At 34.3% G+C, this 22,688-nt stretch overlaps 1 long non-coding RNA gene across 1 annotated transcript in view; it reads left to right on the top strand.

Moving 5' to 3' along the window:
• LOC108732482 overlaps nucleotides 1-15,645 on the top strand; it is a 135,946-nt gene extending 120,301 nt beyond the window's left edge. The window contains exon 3 of the long non-coding RNA XR_001937093.2: nucleotides 14,958-15,645. This is a non-coding gene — a long non-coding RNA (uncharacterized LOC108732482). The remainder of the gene's footprint in view (nucleotides 1-14,957) is intronic.
• Nucleotides 15,646-22,688: the final 7,043 nt, after the last annotated feature.

Below are 22,688 nucleotides of genomic sequence, written 5' to 3'. Positions count from 1 at the left end.
ATTTCCCAGGATATGTGTATATTAAAAAATCTTTGAAACAATATTTTATAGATTTTATAAATTGTATACATTTCCTAGGAATTGTATACATAACATAATTATTAACTTTAATGTAGTACATAGGTATTTACGAACACAATAGCGATGAGTTGATAATTAATTAAGAATAGAAGTGTTAATTCGACAGAAAATAGTTAAATAAAAGTAGTAAAAGTTCGCAGGGGTATTTAAATATTTGACAATATTTTCCGCACCTTCACCAAATGATCTTTTCTTATTAAAAGGGTACAAAGATTACTTGGAGTAAATCTCTTTTTGCTTCTGCAACATAAAGACCTTTTTTAACTGTAATTCTGTGAAACAAGTTCACTTGCTTTCATTCGATATCCATCCTATTTCCACAGATATTTCAACTTAAACGTTACATACGGCTAAATTCTTCACATTTTATTTTACATTATTCTGTCGAGCTCCTGCGCCCAAAACACGTACACAATACACTCCCGTTCCGGCAATGTAACTGATTAAGGACACGAAAGACAATTTTAATGGAGAGTAAATCAACTTGTCAGGTCATATTTTCCGGCTTCGTGTCGTCCGGTTATATTTACCACGAAAATAATTAGAATAAAGAGACGATTTACTAGGAAATAAATCGTTGAATTAATCCACCGGGGTAACACGTGTCATACAAAAGAAATACGTGATGTGGGATAACTAAAACACTCTTTTATCATTGATATAACAGTGAGAGTCGTTAAACTACGAGTTTCGTCAACTTTCCCGTTTCTATAACAGCCCTTATTTCTTTACCTTATATTTCCCGTTTAATCATCATGATTCATGAACGAGATCAGCAACGACCTACTCCTTAATTATTACAGTAAGTTCCCCGTTATCCGGAATCCGATTAATGAGAACTCCGTATTAACCGGAACGATATAAAAAACCGGAACCGCTCAAATTTGCTGCCGCTTTAACCGGAATCGTAGACATAGTAACACATTCTCGAAGCGGTAAGACAAAATAATTGCAAAATAAACAGTTTTTAAATTTGTAGTCATGTTTCATAGCCTTTTACATGATATTTATAGTGTTTAAGAGCTTTCAATTGAAAAGGACGATATTAATTAGAAAATTCATTTCATTTTTATCCATTGCAAATTACTTCAAATTCATCATCACCTTACGGTCGTCAGTCCTAAGACTGCTGGTTGGACACGCACTTCCACTCCTTCCTATCCTGAGCTAATCTTCTCATTTCCCTAAAACTAGACATATTTGCGGACAGTAATCTAATCTAGGTCTACCTCTACCCCCTTCCTATAAATCTCCTTTCTGCCTCTAATATGTCTCTAACCCAGACCTTCATGCCTGAGAAGGTATCCTACTAATCTATCTCGCCTGTTTCTTATTGACATCCATAGAGTCCTCTGTTCTCCTATTCATACTAAAGCCTCTTCATTTCTAACCTTCTCTATCCATGGTATCCTCATCATTCGCATATAACACCACATTTCTTACCTTTTCCTTTCTAAAGCGCATACCGTTCATGTTTCGCTTCAAAAATACATTTTTAACAACCTTTTTCAAATTTCTAAATTAACCGTTCGCAAGCTTTATATACCTACTACTCTTTTCGTCTTGACTTCCTAGATACCTAAAATCAGTCACTTCTTCTATTTTTTCGTCTCCTATCTTTATATTCGCTCTTTCCTTATTTATTCTTCCCTTGGTCAGAGCATTGGTGCGTCTAAAGGTTCCGGGTTCGATTCTCGACGAGGGTGTGACAATAACAACAGTTTTTCCTTATTAACTTTGTTAAATTTCACAGGCAGATATTCGGGAACTTACTATTGTAAGTAGAATATCAGCACACGCGTTAAATTAATAAGGCGTGTTGTTTAATTCTTTGGTGGAAGGTAGAAAAAAATATAACTCTTGCAGCGAAGTCAACTTAATTATATATTTACAATATTTACAGAGTATCTCCAACGATTGATTACTATGATTACACAAGTGCAAGTCCTGGTTCAAGTGCCTGTCACTTCTTATATCTACAACTTAAAAATTAGGAGGAAAACACCAAGGGTGTGGCTAGTATCACCATTGGTGATTAACCCTTTCAAAACAATTCGGTGTAAATTTAGAAGGCGGGCTTTCAACTTAAAATTTTGGAAAGAGGGAAGTATAATCTGAGAAAAGATCGGCACATCAAGAAGTCAACAAACGGTACTTTTAACCGTTAGGCTCATAAAAAAAACACCCTATAATAAACTTGAAACTAAATTGGAATCGTAAAGGATCCTTCTTCAACCGTTACCTCTATAAACCAATTTAAACATTGTACCGATGCATCTAAGGGTCTATTACCAAATAAACACCATACCGCCTTGTAAATTTGCAAACATTCTAAAAATTATATGCAGGAATTTTATGGCCTGCAAAACGAAGAACGGTCTCTGAACAAACTTGATATAATTTATAATGGATAAAAAATTGAAAATGAACTTTCACATTAATATTTAGTAAAAATAAAGTGTTTCATAAAAAAGGGCGATTTTGAAGAAGCACTCGACTATCCTATCTGGAACAGTCTCAGTCCCGATCTCTCCGAATTACCGAAAGTCAACTCTATACCTGTAAACCTAAAAAGAAAACATAATGAACCTACCATGTTATCGGTAAGCCACAATTGTAAACTTTGAACTGTTCCAAGTACTGTATTGATTTGTACCCGGCCGGGTCCTGAAAAATGTGCCGTATTCGCCGAGTACCGGTACCCGGCCCACCTCTAATTTAGAACCTACATTTTGCCCTATGCCCTATTCTTCAAATACCAGGGGCGGCCTTGGTCATTGGAAGGTTACGGACGGGTAAATTTTTGCAAGGCCCTCATCTTTGTGGAATTAATTTTAATGATGATACTTGAAAAATGCAAAGTGATTCATAAATAAGTTTACAGTTTTAAAATTGTTTATCGAAAATTAAAAAAAATTGATACAGGCAAAGATAGCAAATTTGCGGCTTCTTTTAAGACAATTAAGAAATTCAAATAAACATTAGTAGTATGTACTATTACTACGTAATATTTTTCTAATTAGATTGTTGCGCGAGTGTGCGAGGCCCCTGCAAGAGCGAGGACCCGGGCGGTTGCCCTGTTCGCCACCCCCAAAGGCCGCCGCTCCTGTCAAATACATACATTTTGTAGGCACATGGAAAAAGTTGATAGAAAGAATCCTAGTGTTATCATCATTTTGGAAATTATGATTGCTGCAGTTTACTTCAACAATTGGGTAATTTTTGTCTAAGATATAATACCGAACAGAGTTCACTAGTGCTGCAGTATAATGTAGCTATATATTTAATTTTCTAGCATAGGGCGACAATTATATCACAGCAGCGTATTTCGAATCTCCCTTTCGCGTACATATTATTATAAGAACGCATTTAACGGCGTTAGCACAAATCTAGAGCCACACACTTCGATGCAATATTTTGTCTGAAATGTGTTATTGTTGGCAAACGTTCAAGACGCCTCTAAGCCACGGCAACGGGGGACTGGCGTCGCGTCGTCAGAGACTGTCACAGATCTAAGTATGGACGCATCATCTGAATACCACAATTACATTGGTGACTCGTGAATCTTGCAGTTGTTATAACAGTTTTAAGAAAATCGACACCTCTCTAATGTAACGATTTTTTAAAATTTTTTGTAAATATTCACTAACTGAATATGCTAGCCAGAATGTAGAATATTCTACTATAAGGGTAAAAGCCAGGGGCGGTCTTACCCATTGCGAGTTTCCGGCGTAATGATGATACTTGACGGAAAAATTCAAAGTTATTAACAAATAAACCTAGAGTTTTAAAATTATTTATTAGAAATTAATAAACATAAAGATAACGAATTATTTATCATGATAAACTAAGATGCATTAATGTCTTATAAGAATCAGGGATTCAGAAATGATGCTTGTGGCTTTCTTTTAAACTAAGAAATTCAAATAAAAATACTATTAGTATCTAATAAATCAGTTGCCCTGCTCGCCACCCCCAAAGGCCGTCACTGGCAAAAGCCCCGCTGTTACACGTACTTTCTCAAAGTTCGTTCTGTGATTCGAATATGATTTACAAAATACTAAATTTTTAATTTTTTACCTTTAATTAAAGTTTGAAATCCTTTTTAATTTATTAATTACTTCTTAATCTTATCTTAGGTTATAGTCGTGTATTGAATTTCAGTCCTTTATTATTTTGTACAGTCGAAACCTAGCGACGTCTATTACCCACACACATAACGTTAAAATTGTGCTTCTTCGTCCAACAAGCGAAGGATGGACGGTGGGCGCGGCGTTAAAAGAAAAGATTAAAAGTGTTCGAAATGTAATAATAGGCGAATTATGAAGATACCGAAGGTTGGAAATGAGGAGGTATTACTAGAAAGAGTAGGAGAACAGGATGTCAATAAGAAATAGGCATGATAGTTTGGTAGGATACCTTCTCAAGAATGAATAACTAGTTAGAGACGTGTTAGAAGCAGAAACAAGAGGAGTAGAGATCATAAAGATCTTTATACAATAACTATCAATGCAGTGACTCATTTTTTGTCCTCATTTCTATCCCTAAAATAAACTAGTGGAATAAATATGCTACACACATAGATACATCAAACTAGTCACAGTTGTTTCAACAGGGTCATCATAAGGACAAAACCAACATCCAAAGGGCAATCATGTAGATATATTAATTTTTCTTTATACTTAAACCACAAAAAATGTGCAAAATATACATTTTTATGTGCAAGAGATGCTTAAATATATGCACATGTATTACTAACACATTCCAATAACTATGCCATGCTGTTAGGTAACCCTTGAACTGAAGATTAAATTGATCAGAATAAACCCATTCAATCAATACATACTTATATGTATACACTTTTACATATACTTTCTGTACTTACTAAACTATCGATTTACTATAATAAGAACCACTCACCGTTAATGAAATTCATTCATGGTATAAACATTTAACTGTTCAGTACCGGCATGGACTCGCATCATCAAACCTGCTTGCAAAGCTATTGTACCATTGACGAACAACAATAATCTTTACATTGTTTACTATACTCACCAAACAGTTATACGCCTAGATAGATAGACATGTGTTACTAAGAATTATAAAAAAATATCTCTATAAATTACCAAATTCACACAAATATTTCACATTATCCGGCAAAAGCAACATGTAATAGTAACAATGAACGATGGTACCCGAAAAACAAAAGATGGAGAGGAGAGAGTGGTTAATGAGGGGGGCCAAGCTATTATACTTTCAGATTGAAGCAGAGCTTCTCAAGAGTTTTCCAACTGCACCTCGATCGATATTCCATCTCTGCACGTTTCCGATGGACAGTCCATATGTTATGCCTTATTATCCTTGTAGATGAGGCTTGTAGGGATCATCATTATCATAGAATCGTCAGTCAGGAGAGTGCTTGAACACGCACCTCTACTCCCTCCAATACTGAGACAATCTTCGTATTTCTCTAAAGCCAGAACTTCCCACAGCCTATGTAGCTATTTGAGAATAGTAATTTAATCTAGGTCTCCCGGACAGAAGACTTAGATTAAGTTACCCGTTACTACTATTTCATCTTCTAATTTATGCATCTCTAACCATACCTCAGATGGTGTCGTACCACCGCACCGAGCGGCATGGCCTAGATGTCTAGACCTTTGCTTAGCATTCGGGAGGACGCTTGTTCGATTCCGGGTCCGTCTGCCTTGGTCCAAGTTTTTCTGTGGTTTTCTTGGATCACTTAGGCAAAATGCTGAGGCAGTAATATTCCACAGATAATCTTTCATACTCTTCTGTCTTCATTTCGTCCGTCTCATCTTTCTCACCCGAACCACCACACATTCATTCCCATGATTCCTGAAGGGAGGCTGAAGAAGGCCTTCCGCCCTACCTTCTGGCGTAGTCCGCAGAGCCTGTCCACCCACCGGCGTTACTGGCTGGTGGAAATGAAACACCCAAAAGTTTTTTTTTGTCATACCATATTATATTTTCATTTTTTAGTAACTTTTGATCTTCCTCTCTTTTTAACAGGTAGGTACTTTCACATTTCTAGCATTTTTTATCCACGGTATTTTCATCACAAAAGCATCATAATAGAAAAAAATTGTACTGCCTTAACCAAGTCCGCAAAAAAGCAAGAAAACTGGAAGTGATGTAAATCCCCACAACTCAGCACGACATAGCCCCCCCCCCCAATTTTTTTTTGATATTGTAAACGCTTAATAATATTCAAAAACAGAAAGACCGTTGATAGATGTTTTTCGATGCTGCTGTACGAATGAAAATAATGATTGTTTCGTGGTAGAAGTTCATCACTTCAACGCAAATTTGATATGGCAACGCAACCACTCAATTCAAGGGCTTATTCATCTCTGAAAAGATCAGTGCGTGCGTTGTCTCGTTTTTTTTTCTTTTATTTCAATGAATAAGTATAATCAGTCTACTATCAAAAGTAATTACATTTGCATAGCAATTCGACAATAAATTATCCGAAGAGGACGCATTTTATTTAACGTTTTAACGGTTCTCGTGCTAATAGTCGTGGTGGCATGACACACACCGTTAATGGCCACTGACTCGCAATATGCAAATCGTTCTCCGTAGTTCACCACATCTATCGATTCTTCTTTAGATTACTTGCCCTCAACTAACCTTACCCCCATGTGCTATACCGTCCCCAACGCCAGCATATTCTTTTTATAGCCACCGTTGCTATGTATATCCGTGTATATGATCGACGCTCTCACTTATTCCTTTTATCGCAAATTAGGACAATCACGTTTCAATAGAGACCAGCAAAGGATCGGCAAATAAATTAATACTTCATTATCTAAAATGGAAATGCAACAAAGAACATTAATGTGATGGATAAAGTCCAAATTAAATACCTAATAACACACATATTTAATGCTAAATAGTGCTTTCAAATTATCAATCACGTGCATTAATTATTTATCTGTTTCGGCCCAACGCAGTGGCGTATCTGGATTTAGACCTCCTTCGAAATCATGAAAATTCCATATTTATTTACAAATTATTTGCTAAAATTTAACCATGGATAATTTAATCTAAGAAATGGACACGAAAGGAACGAATGTTATCAACAAAATTTTCTCGATTAGAGAAAAAATGGTAGAAAATCCTCGATCCGCCCCTGAACCAACGTTTCCTTCAAAGATTTACACCGAGGAAATTAATTTTGTTTGAATTACAAACAATTTTAGTTGCTGGTCATAAGTCATAACTATTCATCATTATTCTCTTTACCTGATATCGAATCGGTACGTTTAGTAAGTGCAGAAAGTAATTAAAATAACTATTTGCTATTAATTATTAAGTTATTTAAAAGGAANACATATTTCACCAGTAACAAAAATTAATCATGAAACTTTACAGCTATAAAATCCTTAATTGTAGGTCTCGAAGAAATTGGATATAAAATTTTTTGTGTCATAAGTGACAATAAGGCTGTAAATAGTAAAGCCATGTGTAACTTTTCACCCACTAAAAAATTAAGTATAGTTTACCCTCATCCTACAAGTATAAGTCGGCCTTTATTTTATTTGTTTGACTAAGTGCACTTATTAAAATGTATCAAAAATAACTGGTTAAATTCAAAACCTGATTTTGAAACTTTCGAGCTTAGATGTGCCTCGTTTCAATCGTTAATTGCCCTTTATAATGTAGAAAACAATAAATTACTCAAGTGTGGTTATGGTTTAACTTTAAAAGCCCTTTTTCCAACTAATTTCGAAAAACAAAATGTTGAGTTAGCTTTAAAAATTTTTCATTCGTTTGTTATTCAGGTTCTGTTAAAGTTTGACAATGAAATCAATTACTCGAAAGACAGCTAATTTCATTAATATTAGGTATATAAAAATGGTGGAAGATCGTTAACGTAAAAACACCATTGAATGGGAAACGTTTAAAAGAAATATATGAAGAACCTATCACTTGTCATGCTGATGGTGATGATCCAAAAACAGTTTTTTTACGAAGAATGTTAAGTGGGTTGGAACTTTGGAAAAAGTCTGATAGGTTTCCGAAAGGTTTAAGTTCACAAAGCTTTATATCATGCAATTTTCGGTATGCTAGAAATTATTAAATACTGTTTTGAAAAATTAAATGTGGATTATATTTTACTGGGAAAATTTCAGACAGATCTCCTTGAAAACAGATTTGGAAAATATATAAGGACAAACAGCAAGCAGGTAGTCAGTACAATATTTCTATTCGACAACTTTATGAATGCGAAAAAAAAAAATAGAATACAATCCCTAATGTCTTTAAAATATAATTGTTATGGAAAATTACCAATTGAATCATTTTGTGAGGTTGACGATATTCCGTCAATTGAGGATACAACTGTTGTTAATCGGATTGGTTCACTCGCATATTGGACTACTAAATTTGAAATTAATAATCTAATGCCAGTAATTACATACTCAGCAGGTTACTGCTATCATATTGTATTAAAAAAAGTTCGATGACACATGTAGGTTAAACTTAATATATACAGACGATATTGTAGTTGAAAATAAACATACTCTGATAAGAAATTTGAAGAAAGGCAGTCTTAAATTTCCTAAAGACAAAGTCACAGGTATAGTTTTGTATGTGTATTTAATATTCAATAAAAATTTGCAAAACAATGAGGAAAATTTCTTAAATATTCACAATAAATGTTTCATCAGAAAAAATAGTTTCTTATTGAATTTTTCAGAATGTATAGTTCATAATTCCGAATTAATTGTGAAAATAGTCATACGGTCTGTAATAAATACAATTTTAAAGAATTAATGTGGAAAAAAGAATGACAGGCTTGGAAAGGGGAGTAAGAGAAAATTAGATACTCTAACATCATAAACAATTTGAAGTTACATATAGTTACGTATAATTAATCAGTTCACAATTTTCTGGTACTTTTGTAGTGAAAAAAATTTGTTCATAAAAATTGATGGCATTCTTGAAAAATAAGAGAGAAAAATTAGCATTTTGCGTTTTGATATAGATAGACGATTTTTGTTTTGAAAATTTGTTGTTTTTCGCAAAAAAAATTAAATGGGGTGCGACTAAGGATTCAGTTCACATCTGACAGCCTTCGTTACATTGGAAGCCCTTAATAAACTGTAAAGTGATTAGAATTATGATTTTAATAAAAGAGCATTCGTGTTGATGTAGCGCCACTTCAATTTGTACTGTTAGCCTTCTTCTGATGACGTCACGCCAAAGCACCGTGCCCTTCACAGTGTAGATGGTATTAGTATCTCGCGAAAAATTGAAACGTGATCACCTCACAGTTTTGTGCGAACATTGGTAACAGTAATGTATAGGCCATACACTGTATGTACATTTCTACTAATGTCGAAATATTTCTCTTTGTTAAATTGTCACTAATGGTACACTAGACACTTCCTTATTTAAATATTTATCGAGGTCTTATACCGTGTGTATATATAGTAAGTATACACACCTTTTTTTAATAGTTTTTAAAANACCTACCGAGATAAAAATGTTCAGTCTCTCAGAGTCTCTGAAAGCGAGACTCGAGTCTCTGTCTCTCATCGAGTCTCTCAGGTGTCGCTAAGAGAGACTGTCAAAAAAACTGTTTAGCTTCTCTAAACGAGAGACTCGAGTCGCTCATAGAGGGATTCTCATTTCGTATCTAGTCTCTGAAAGAGAGACTCGAATCTCTGAATTAACAATTTTATCGTTCGAGTTTCTCATACAGAGAATGTGAGAGATCCATAAAACACCTAGGCAATAACTGAAAGACTGTGAAAGACTGTGAGAGACGCTCTCAGAGACGCTGAAAGACTCTGAGAGACTAGAGAGACTGAAAATTTTTGTCTAGAGCTCGTACACAATTTCAGGTTCAATTAATAGGTTTTCATTTTCGCAGATGGGCAAAGACTCACATTAATTGCTCTCTGCGTCCAAGTTGCCTTCAGTATATTTAAAATGCTTCAATTTTTGATATTTCGATATTCAAAAAAGTACCGACAAGTTTGTAACTTGAAAAGCACACGCAAATTATTTAAAGAAAATATATTTTTTCAAGTTGGTATAGCACTGTCCTTAATAACTGTACTCAATATGTTCTGTTTTCAGCAGTTAGATAAATTAGTGGACACCAATAGTGCGTCACGTTTTTCACAATGAACCAAATTATTAAATAAACAATTTGTTTTAAATTTTTTATTCCGAACCAAATTTCATGGGTTAGAAAACGCTTATAGTAAATTAGTCCAATGAAGGCCGAGATATCGTTGACAATCTTAGTTCTGGCTTCGACTTCTTCAACAGAAGAAGATGCCGAAATGGTGAAGGAAAATGTGCCGATAATCGTCATTCTAACTGAAGAGATGACACGTAACTTAAAATCTTTAAGGAGTCCGTTGTTCAATTTTGATCAACTCGACTAAATTTTATACAAAAACAGTACCAAAACCAGACCCCTTTAGACATTCTAAATCGCATCAATTCTAATCCTACGTATGTGGCACGCATGATAATTGATGATTAGACATATAGGTGTGTTAATGTGAAGTGATTTGATTCATTACGAATTAGATACAGAACGACATAATGTTAATTAAGAATAGGTACTATAAGACCGTATTAAAACGTTTGAGTGGAAAAATTGGTTAGAAACGATCAGAACTCTGGGACAATTCGTGGATTTTGCAAGTACATTTATTAAGAGGTACACGGAGAAAATGAAAAAGGAAAATTTACCTAAATATTAAAGGGATATTTGCAATTTATCCAACCAGCACATTGCTTCGTAAGCGAAAATAATAAAAATTACAATTTGGACCCCAATTTGTATAAATAAGATCCAAGCATAAACAAATTTATTAGGTATAATTAAGAAACTTGAAATAATTTAAAAACAAAACATGTCAAAATTGTGATTATTACAAGTTACCTATTATATTCTACTATTTCTAGTGCAAATTCAGACATTTACATTCGAAAACAGTAATTTTTGCATTTCCGTAAAAATTTAGTTTTCTCCGTGTACAGACAAGGTATAGTGAACGTAATCCATGGAAATTTGCGACTTATTGTGGAATGCAAAAGTGTTTAACACCTTTTCTAATCACTACATAGTATAAAACAAAGTCGCTTTCCCACTGTCTGTCCCTATGTATGCTTAAATCTTTAAAACTACGCAACAGATTTTGATGCAGTTTTTTTAAAAGATAGAGTGATTCAAGAGGAAGGTTTATATATATAATACATGCATCATATGCTAGAGAAACACTGATAATTTTAGAGGTTTCTAATGTGATGTCGTAAATAAACACATCTTTTTGCGCTTACATTGCAAACGCTGGCTGAACCCTACAACATAGATTAAAATAATGTACTACAGTATTATACAAAAAAAGTCCGCGATGGTATCTGTCTATAGTTTAGGGATAACCCACAATAACCATTTTTTATCCTTTACTTTTTACAAGAAATAATGGCTTATTTACGAAGAGATTTTAAGAAATACACCATTAATCCTTATCTAATTAAGTACCTTAAAGACATGGTGCATTTAAAATAGATCAATATGGCCCTTTGCAGCATGTAATTTAAATGAATATTTTCGAAGATATTAGAGATTTAAATGCAGGGACATAGCGGTTGTGGCGGTACCTATAGCACTTTATGATTTGCAGCGATCGCACTCGTTTATTGGAGCTCTCTAGCGAGGAAAATAACAATTATTACCCGTGTGAAGCCGTGGTGGGTCGCTAGTTAAGTATAAATTAAAATTTATTTAGTACAACGTCATTTTTTATTGTGCATACATACAATTATACAGGTATATACATATACGCTTTGCTTTAAACATACGATTGGAAATCTTTGGACAGAGTTTAACAACAAATATCTTTTACGTTTCAAACAAAACAATTATTATACAACATAAGTATACTTTAGATAGAAAACGCAGTTAATCCGCTAATTATATACAGATACTTATCTATTATAACAACACACCCTACTGATTTCCTTGCAGCCAAAATTTTCTATGGTAGGATTGTCTATTATGTTTTCATTCCTTTGTTCCGAAAAAACCTACTAATACGGTCCTGGGTAGTAGTTATATTAGGTACGACTAAATTTTAGGAGCAAGAAAATTCACTTGTGTTGAACACACGTTTAATCTTTTTCCTTTTTTCTTAGTATTTCTTTTAATCCAGAACACGTATATTTCTTACATATTTTTTATTACACTAACCTACAGTTTTGATTCGTCAAAAAAATATAAAAAGATTGAGCTATAGATATTGACATTTGATTTTTTTTTGTAGATACAAAATGAGCACAACATTTGAGACAATGTATTATTAATTATTAACACTAACAATAATAACCCTTTAACTAACTTTTTTTGCGACGGAAAACATTTTGTAAAAGTCACACATTATAAATATGGAGTTGTATTTAAACGTGCTGAGTGGTATGAAATGAGGTAAGTCAGGTACAGGGAGTATCTACACAATAATATGTATTTAAAGACACCGTGCTCTTGGCGCCGCGCTCTAAATGCCGCCATCGCTTAAGTCCGCTTATAGCGCCGCAAGAATAGCACATACAAAATTGCAGCGTGTTCCTAGCGTCTCAACGATGTATACTTCATTTACTTTCTGTAGCGATGTGTCCATTCCAATGTCTTGGATGCGCGCTGGCAAAATCGTGGGTAGAGTGANAGTATATTACGTATGTTCAGGGGGTATCTTTTGAAGATTTCCCCTTTTCGATAATAATCTAAACAAAACAAAAATATATTTAGTATGAGCATTGCACCCGTGCGAAGCTGGGGCGGGTCACTAGTATCTAATAAGAATATCGGCTTATTAAGTATATGTTAATATGTATTTATAATTAATAAACCGCATCCGAATCAATTGACTAAAATTAATACATTTCGGTTAAAACAGGCGGAAAAAATCATCCTCACTTTCGGATAACTTCTCAAATATCAGGCCCGGCAAAAAATGTGGGTACGGTGGGTAGTTGTACCCATACGAAAAATTTCGGGTGGATATTTTACCCACACGGAATTTTACATCATTTTATAATTACGCTCATAATACATGAGTATTATTGAATTTATATTTTTGGATTTACATCGAGAAACTTGAATGCTTTTTGTTTCCCCAAATTTGCAACCTACCCTGAAAATAACCATTTAAAAAGATAATTTCAATATGAGACCTATTGAAAAAAGCATCGCATTGATGTTTTATGGCAGTATCCAAACGGCAATTTAGGTAGGTGCAGCCGGGCACCATCTTTAGCATTAAACATGGGCCATATTGGACTTTCGTTCGAATTTGTAAGAAATCCCGTATCGGTATAATGCGAAATTAGCAAAAGCTGTTCGAACCCTTAAAAAAAGACATACGGTCTTATTACCCTTATCGCTACTTGATAGAATTATACATATAAAGCGATTGAAGCGGTTACTGACTTGTTGCTGCCCTTCATCTAAAATCTAAACGAATCTCAAATTCCACATCAATGAAAAGTTTAGAAACATTTCAATCTGAGGGGGGGATACCGTTAATACACATGAATTCACGACCCCAAAGGTTTTTTCAAAAAATCGTTCTTTAAAATGTTTGACGAACTTATATATTTCATCCCTAAGTAATAGATTCGAAGATGATTCAGCCCATAATTCTTTGAAAAGGATTGTTTTTAAAATTATTAAAATATTAGGTTCTAATTTTATTTTATTTAATGGACCTACATTTAATTTTATGTATGTACCTGATTACGATTTCTTTCCGAGCAAGAGATTATTACTTAATACGGGCCATATCTGCCATTTTAGATATAGACCGTATCGTACCGTATAGATATGGCCGTACTTCACAATACGGAGTGCAAATTTAGGCCATATTTCACCCATACTCTAAATGCTAAATCGGGGTATTTCAAATGTTAGACAAGGGCCTTAATAGGGTACCTGCTTGTCCAGCTGAATCGACAACCTAAAAAATCTCCCAAAAACAAATTAATAAGAACTGGCGAAGAATCTGGTCCCTTCATACAGAATTAGCTTTCAAGTAATATTAATGCATTGAATCTACTAAAAATAAGTAAAAAAAGGCGTATGTGTCAACTTAAAAACAAGTTAAAACATCTACATAAACAGTGAATTCCAAAATCAAGTAAATTAAATTAAATTTGTGTTGATTCGATTACAACCTAATCCTAATCTTAGTCTTATTATATCAATCCGGACAACATCCAATAGTGTTCACGTCGCGTCGTCACGATTTGTTATGCAACTCCGTATGTCCACTATGCCACAATTTAAATACTTTCTAAACAAATGATTGTATAATTAGTCTTAAAACATTTTTGGCTAACAGAGAGAATGCCCCGTTTTGTTTATAATTTGAATTTCGAATTAGCGAAGATACTAAATTTGCATGCATGTCGTAAGCCATCTGACACTATTACATCCTAATAAATATTTACTCGCTATGTATGTGTTTAAGCCTGTGAAATTCGGTATTAACTTGCATAACCAATCTGAATTTGTTGGAAAAGATATAAACACTGTCACACCGTAACGTAGATTTTCTTTTGATATATCATACGTTTTTAAGGTGCTTTCTCTCTATTTTTGGTTGTTTTTATGAGGTACTTTACATTTTAAATACAGAATATGGTAATTTTTGATTTACTTATAAAGATAATAAACCAATGAATGAGTATAAATCTCCTTTTTATGTATATCTAGTAGATAGTCAAAAAAGATAAAAAGAAAAAGATGAAAACTGAATGTAATAATTTAAAAACGCTTAAAATGTGTTCTATTTAGAATAATAAGTAATGCAGATCTTTCGTTCCAGTTTATATGAGAAATTTCCGCCAGCGCGAGCGGACTACCTTACCAACAGTCACGTCAGCATCAAAGCGGGCCTAACGCTCTCCATCTACTCCGCATAGGGAAGAGTTTGTGGCGGATCGGCCAATCTACTGCATCTACATTATCTTTCTACGTGTAAGTTTTAGCTGTTCGCTTGAGATACTCATTAAAGCCATGCTACACGGCGCGAGGAGCGGCTATCGCGCTGCGTGTGTGCCTATGCTTAATTCGTTACTAGGAGCGAAGATTATCAATCTACGTTCCGTGTAAAGTCGTTGTTACACGGTACTTGGATTGCCAATCCACGCCCGCGTATCGGGTTCTACACGGCCTGTAGCGGGCAGGCGCGTTCTAGCGTGTTCTGGCTTTTTGTCACAGAGAAGGCGGGAGTAGAGTTTGCCAATTTACGCTCCAAGTAACGGGGTTGACGCGGTCTGGAAAGTGAAGGAACTTCCTAACGCGTTCTTTCCCAAGCATCGTCGGTAAATGTCATAAATATATATACATTACCGGAAATGTATGAAATCTAGGAATTGTATACAATTCCGAGGCTATTTAGGAAATGTACTTATAAAATTTTAGTGTATTTTGGTGTTAAAACTAATGAAATACCAAGAAAACATTAACATTAACAAATATCAATTTATAACAATAACAACGAAAACACAAGTAACAAAAAGGCACTAGGAGTGAAACATACAAACGAGAACAAAGTGACAAAAAGAACAAGATAACAAAACAGTAACAATAACAAAGACAACATGTAAAGATAAGTTTTTTTTTATGTTTTCGTGGAAGAGGGGAAATCTTCAGAAGACACCCAGCCGTCCGTACGACTGGGTAGTGTCGGATTCCCGAGGAAGAAGTTCTCGGACCTACCGACTAAAACCCCTCTACCTCAGGCCGTTCTAGGACCAATTAAGGTCGTATGCGTTTGTGTATTATGTGATTGTGGTTTTTATATTATGTGAAGTAAAGATAAGAATTTTTGAGAGTATTTATGGGACAGGGTTGTTAGTAGATTTGATAGAAGGTTCTAGAAGGAAAAGTAGTGAGAAAGAGGGTGAAGACACTAGTTTGTAGGAATATGTAGAATTAAGCAGTATAGAGTTCAAGAGAAAGCAATTAAGGGTAAAACCAGATATTAGTATGGGAGCGTATGCAGGTATGGTTGAAGTTGGAATTCTGGGTAAAAGTGATTGAGAGAACAATAGAGTTTAGATTGAAAGGAAACCAAAGTATTTACAAGATAAGAAATTGAAATGAAATGAATTTGAAGTAAAATAAGGAAAAAGAATGCTTAAGAAATATCTACAAAAAATATATACAATTGTCCGCCACAAAATATTGTTTCAAAAATTTTTGAAATGGAACTTCATTACGCACGGTAGAGTAATTTCGTTTCATGTAACGAAAACATGCAACGGATGTGCCCCCTCTACTCGACCATGTACTCGAGTTCGTAGTGGGGATCGCTTGAGCCATGAGCGCGCTTCAATGCAACGTTTGTTACACGCAACTCCGGCATGTGTAGTGTAAAATTTAAATTCATAGTGTACAAATAATACCGTTAAACCAATTGCTTAACCCCTATCCCGGTATGTTTGTGTGTTTGAAGAAGTTTCACTTCAGTAGCGTGTTGTATAATTACACGTTGTATTTTTTTTTTTATTTAAATGCTGCAATCTATATGTTGTTTTAATCGTGCATTTAATAAACGCCCTCTCTGACCTATATAGGGTGTCCCAGTTATAATAATTAATATTTATACCACAGATTCNTTCAGTTGATATTACAAATTTAATTGTAATAATTAAGAAACTTGAAATAATTTTTAAAGAAACATGACAAAATTGAGATTATTACAAGTTACCTAATAAATTCTACTATTTCTGCAGAAAATTCAGTCATTTACATTCGAAAATTGTAATTTTTGCATTGTCATAAAAATTTAGTTTTCTCCGTGTAGATTTCATAGATTTCCGGTAACATAGTATAGATATATTAAAAAGATTATTAGTACATTATATATTATTTATACATTCTACATGCATGGGAACGGCGGAAAAGGTTAGAAGCCTTCGAAATGTGGTGTTATAGGCGAATGATAAGGATAACGTGGGTAAAAAAGGTTAGAAATGAAGAGGTATTAGAAAGAATGGGAGAACAGAGGACTCTATGGAAGTCAATAAAAAATAGGCGAGATAGGTTAGTAGGAGACCTTCTCAGGCATGAAGGCCTAGTCAGAGGCATATTAGAGGCAGAAACAGGAGTTAGGAGGGGTAGAGGTAGACCTAGGTTAGATGAATGTTCACAAATAGTTAAGGATGTGAGTTGTTCTAGTTTTAGAGAAATGCGAAGTTTAGCTCATGATAGGAAAGAGTGGAGGTACGTGTCCGACCAGTCTTAGGACTGACGACCCTATGATGATGATATGCATAACATAATTTTAAGAGAATAAATTATTTGACGTATAAATATTTTCCGACCAAATTTGATAACCACAAGCGCGTTTTTTTCATATTTACCGACGATGCTCGGGACAGAAGGCGCCAGAACGTTCCTTCTCGCTTGTGTAACACATTTGATGGCACATATGCTGAGGAATATTCCAGTGTATATTTTGCCTAATTCTAATCGTAAATTCAGCTTTTCTCGGTTTTCTGCAATTCTTTTTGAAGTCACAAGTCGCTACTGATAATCTTACGTCTAAATCAGGGGTACCAAAACTTTTTAGCCTAAAGCCATAAAGGCTCTTTCATTGTACTAGCTTGTCATAGCTCACAATATGTCGCATTTTTTCCCGATGAAATCAACGATTTCAGCCTGACATGATGACACGATCTGGAACCACTGATTACGGTAACTATTTCGTTTGCACTTTTGCACTTAATACTTGATACAATTTGTGTACTATGCACATGTACGTGAAGTATACTGTATTATACATGTTATGTATTGTACTCATCCAGACGTAATAAAAATTTCATGATTCACGGTTTCATTATTCGCGAGTGAAAAAATTGCAACCCTGTTCCTGTATTCGCGACTAAAAATTTCATTATTCGCGGATGCAATCGGCAAAGAGAAAAGAATTCGGTGTCATTTATTAAGGGGATTTAACGCAACAGATTGCTAATGCCTACTGTGAATTTTTCCGAAAATATGGACTTCTATTCTAAACATTGTGATTTAACGATGCTAGGTAAATATCTGATTTTTTGTATGGCAACAGACAAAGGTTAACACTAACTCGGCACGTTTTTAGTTTTCAATAATATGGTCATTAAAAGCTTTTAGAAGTTGGTGCTTCTTGTAGGACACGTATTTTCGATAGAAATTAAAAAAATTAAAAATGGCCTTCGACAGGCTTTAGAAAAAAGCTTTATCTATCGTACTACAAACTTTCAAACCTCTGTTCCAAACATTAAACTCATGATATCTAGAACCGATAAGCATATTTTTACTCTAGGGCGCGTGTACTACTGAATCCCTTAATGTATCGGCAAGTTTTGAATACTATTGACTCGTGCTGAGGTGATTTTTATAAAAGATGTAATTGAGTGGACTAATTTCAAAACAAGAAAAAAAAACAAGTTACTAGAATCTAGTAGATAGACTTATATATTACTTTGTTTCGATCCGCTATTCGCCAAAGACAGCAGTCAGTCAAGTAGTTTCCTTCCAATAACAATAATGTTTTCATTAGTCATTACCTCATTACCATTCATCAGTCATTTCAACTGTCGACTATCAATAATTTGAATAGTTGCCAACTATCGAATAGTTCAATAGTTCCCATCACTATCAGTAATTATGTTTCTTAATTGGTTGTTAAATAACAACATCTGATTATTATTAAATATGGGACATAAATTGGTGGTCAGAATTATATTTTTCAACAAAATAAAAACCAAAACTGGTTAAAAACTATTTTTCAGAAAGTAACAGTGAAGTTTCAATGTTACCAGCGCGCTCCCCTAATTATTAAAAATTGTTGGGGTAAAGTAGCGCGTGCTCTGTACTTAAATGCTAAACAATATAACAATGTAGAACAATTAAGAAATGCTATCCAAGATGAGTGGAACAAGTTAGATCACAATTATATTAAAAACCTATATGAAACGCTGCCCAAGAGACTGATTAGAGTTGTAAAAAATAGAGGACATACCCATTACTGAAATAAAAATTAAAAATATTAGCTACTTGTTTTTTTTACCATACTCAAGTTCAAGTCAAAGGTCAATTCTTTCCTGTCTGTACGTGTATATATAAATATGTATGGTTTATATTTTCATGAAAACAATAAACCAGAAAATCTGTTACCTATATTGACTGTCGCAAATATTTTTTACATTTTATGCTATATGTATATGTTTGCTGTCGGGTTACAAAACAAATACTTAATACCAGTTTTACGTTTTTTTTTTAGGAAAAACGATATTTTTCTTAGCATGAAAACGGCCTGCAAATCATAATAATTATTTGAATGTGTGGAAATGAATTGAGGTCATCATATCTAATGATTAGTCCAGCCGATTCATAAATCAAATTCAAGAAATCATTTCAGAAATACAGTCGGGTATAAGGTTTTGGGATTATTAGTGTAAAGTAATAGGTTTATAATTTGATTAGTTGCTGAAAAATTCAGCCTTGCGCATTGACGATTAATTAGCATCAAAGCTGGTCCAATTCACATTTTATTATAGCCCTAGTCCATCCCTGTAGGCTAGTAAAATGTGCCATTTTACGATTAGACTTAATTAGATGTTTTTCTGGAAATTTCACCGATAAAACTGCAAAAAGAATTTCATTGAATACTATCATCACCAAAAGGTCTTCAGCCCAAAGACTGGTTGGGCACGTATCTCTATTTCTTCATATATTGAGCCAATATTTGCATTTCTTGTAATGCTAGGGTAAACTAATATCTGAATTTGCGAAAGGTAATCTAATATGAAATATTAATATGAAAATTCATTTGTCGAATTTTTTACCCACGCAAAATACCTCAGGTTAATGAGGGAAAATTGTTACTGTTCTAACGCCCTCGCCGGGAATCCAACCCGGGACCTTTGGCTTTACGTACCAATGCTATGACCACTACGCTACGAGAGGTGACAACAGCAACAACGACAAACCGTACTTATTAGGTTAGAGATCTGTCGAACTAATGTCATTCTATTCCCGGTGAGGGTGTGACAACATCAACAATTTTCCCTCATTAACCTGAGGCAGTTTGTGTAGGTAAAAAATTCGGCAAATGAATTTTCATATTAAAAATTAACCACTTCAAAAAAATCAAAGTATTTCAATCTAATGTAAGTCTACCCCTGCTCCTCTTAACTCTTGTTCCTGCTTCTAGTGTATCTTTAATTTAATTAAATCAGATGCACTTAATCGGTCACATGACTTTGGCAGCTCTAGTGCAGGGTCACACCCTCGCTAAAAACGACCCTGATAATATCAGAACAGGAAGCACAAATAAATAAACTAAATATCTTGAAAACCCTACAGTGGGCCAACTGAAATGAGACGAGACTCGTAATAGGAATAAAACGTAAGCAATGTTTTTTTGGGGCACACTTCCACCTCGCAATTTATTGTCTGCCCTTAGCAAGGGTTCTTTGCGCCTATCAGGAACTGCAACCAATGAAATTTTCATCCCTTTTTCATCTCATTGGTTCATGTAGCGCAGCATCCTTTCCCTTGTAAACCGCCTTTCATTTAGAAATACATAGGTGTACCCGATTTTATTAGCAGTTTGGGAATTAACAAAGGAATTACCTACTAATTGTCGACAAGAACTCAAATCATCCCTTTTTTTTAGTTTTTCGTGTATCTGTACATACTAATTCAAGTTTATTTTATGATAGAGGTTTTGCGATCCGAAATTGTTTCGTAGAATTTAAATAATTTCATCATCAACTTATGTACCTACATATGATTGTAGGCAATTTCAAAAACTTTTCTGTTATAAACTAAGTAAACCTACAAGAAAAGGATACTGAAGAGAGAGGGCTGTAATTGTTAAACCTAACACTGCCTATTTGTCAATGCGCATCCACGCCATTTTAAAATTTCCGCCAGCTTCCAGCATCAGGCCTGTATTTTGGATGTAAGAAATTATCGTTTTTTTAATCGTTTTATCTATTCCTATCTTGTTAAAATTATAAATAACTGTTAGGATAATTCGAAATTACGGAAAAATTCACAACTTCATCAGTGAGTATTAATGTTGTAATTTTTTACTTCCGTCAAATAGGAGTTTTCTAAAGCATATCTGGAAATCACAAACAAAATAAGAAAGTTACTTGTCTTCATTTTCAAGCATGTTACATACTTTTCTAAAACTACCATTTTATAATGCATTTCTTCCTTTATTCCGTTTATCTCTATCCTTAGTATTGACATGAATTGCTCTATTACTATTATGCTAATAAAAATAATATACCTGCACATTTATATAATTATTGTTATTGATTATTTATGTATCTTATTTAAAATAATGATATTACACATTTAAAGGAAAGGGATAATGGAAATTTAAGTTAGATAGCATTTAAAGCTATGTGTATTTATTGTACATATATATGTATTTACTCTCTCAAACAGGAGCAAGAAACAGAAATAAATTTGACTCTAAACTAAAAATTACCTAGAAAAGAATTACTGTAGTGTAGTTTGTCGGATTTTTCTTACAAATGGTCCCTTTGAACCGTCGGTTGTTTGATTCACTATCGAATGTGTAACGACCTATGGTAACGTCTAAAGGAATAAAACAATCAACAAGATTGTTATGTATGTAAGTATGTATTTACAACTGTTGGGATTATAATACTTCTGGGAACTTATCCGACCATACTCGTTTAGGCAAGTGCAGGTGTTCAGAATGTTTTGAATGGGACTGATATGTTATCTAATAGCGCTCAAATAAAAGAACATAATTTGATTTATTTTTAAGTTGTCCGTTCAAAAGAAATTTTTGTGGAGAAATCTTTAAAAATTACTGTCCGTGTCCGTACAAAAGAGTGTCCGCTTATGGGAGAGACAAAACAATGCTTTTCTTATGGAAAGCGGCCGGGACCAGGCAAATGTGTCCGCTCGAGAAAGGCGTACGTAAAGGGAGATTCCACTGCAATCCGAATATTCAACTATTCAAAAAAAAGTCCGGTCCCTCGAGCCCTCTTCAGCCTCCTTTCAAGAATCGTGGGAATGGGTAGGTGGTGGTTAGGGTGAGAAAAATGAGACGGGCAAAATGAAGACAAAAGAAAATGAAAGGTTATCTGTGGAATATTACTGCCCCAGTATTTGACTAAATAATCCAAGGAAACCGTAAAAAACTTGGACCAAGGCAAACGGACCCGGAATCGAACCGGCGTCTTCCCGAATACTAAGCAGTGGACTAAACCTCTAGGTCATTCCGCTAGGTCAACTATTCAATAATTAATCAATATACAATTATATATCGCAAATCGTTAAGGATGTGGGATGTTCTAGTTTTAGGAAAATGCGAAGATTAGCTCAGGATAGAAAGGAGTGGAGGTGCGTATCCAGTCAGTCTTGGGACTAACGACCTTATGATGATATATAAAAATGAATTTTCCTTAGTCATGACATCACACGTAAACGGCTGGTCCAATTTCGCTAGTTCTTTTTTTATTGTGTTTATTATTGCCAGGAGAAGGTTCTTATGGAAGAAAAGTTGTGCAGA

Source organism: Agrilus planipennis, unplaced genomic scaffold (assembly GCF_000699045.2).
Source record: "Agrilus planipennis isolate EAB-ADULT unplaced genomic scaffold, Apla_2.0 scaffold23, whole genome shotgun sequence".
Lineage (NCBI taxonomy): Eukaryota > Metazoa > Arthropoda > Insecta > Coleoptera > Buprestidae > Agrilus > Agrilus planipennis.
The sequence above is the reverse complement of the archived record's forward strand: the minus strand, read 5'-3'. Positions and strand labels throughout refer to the sequence as shown.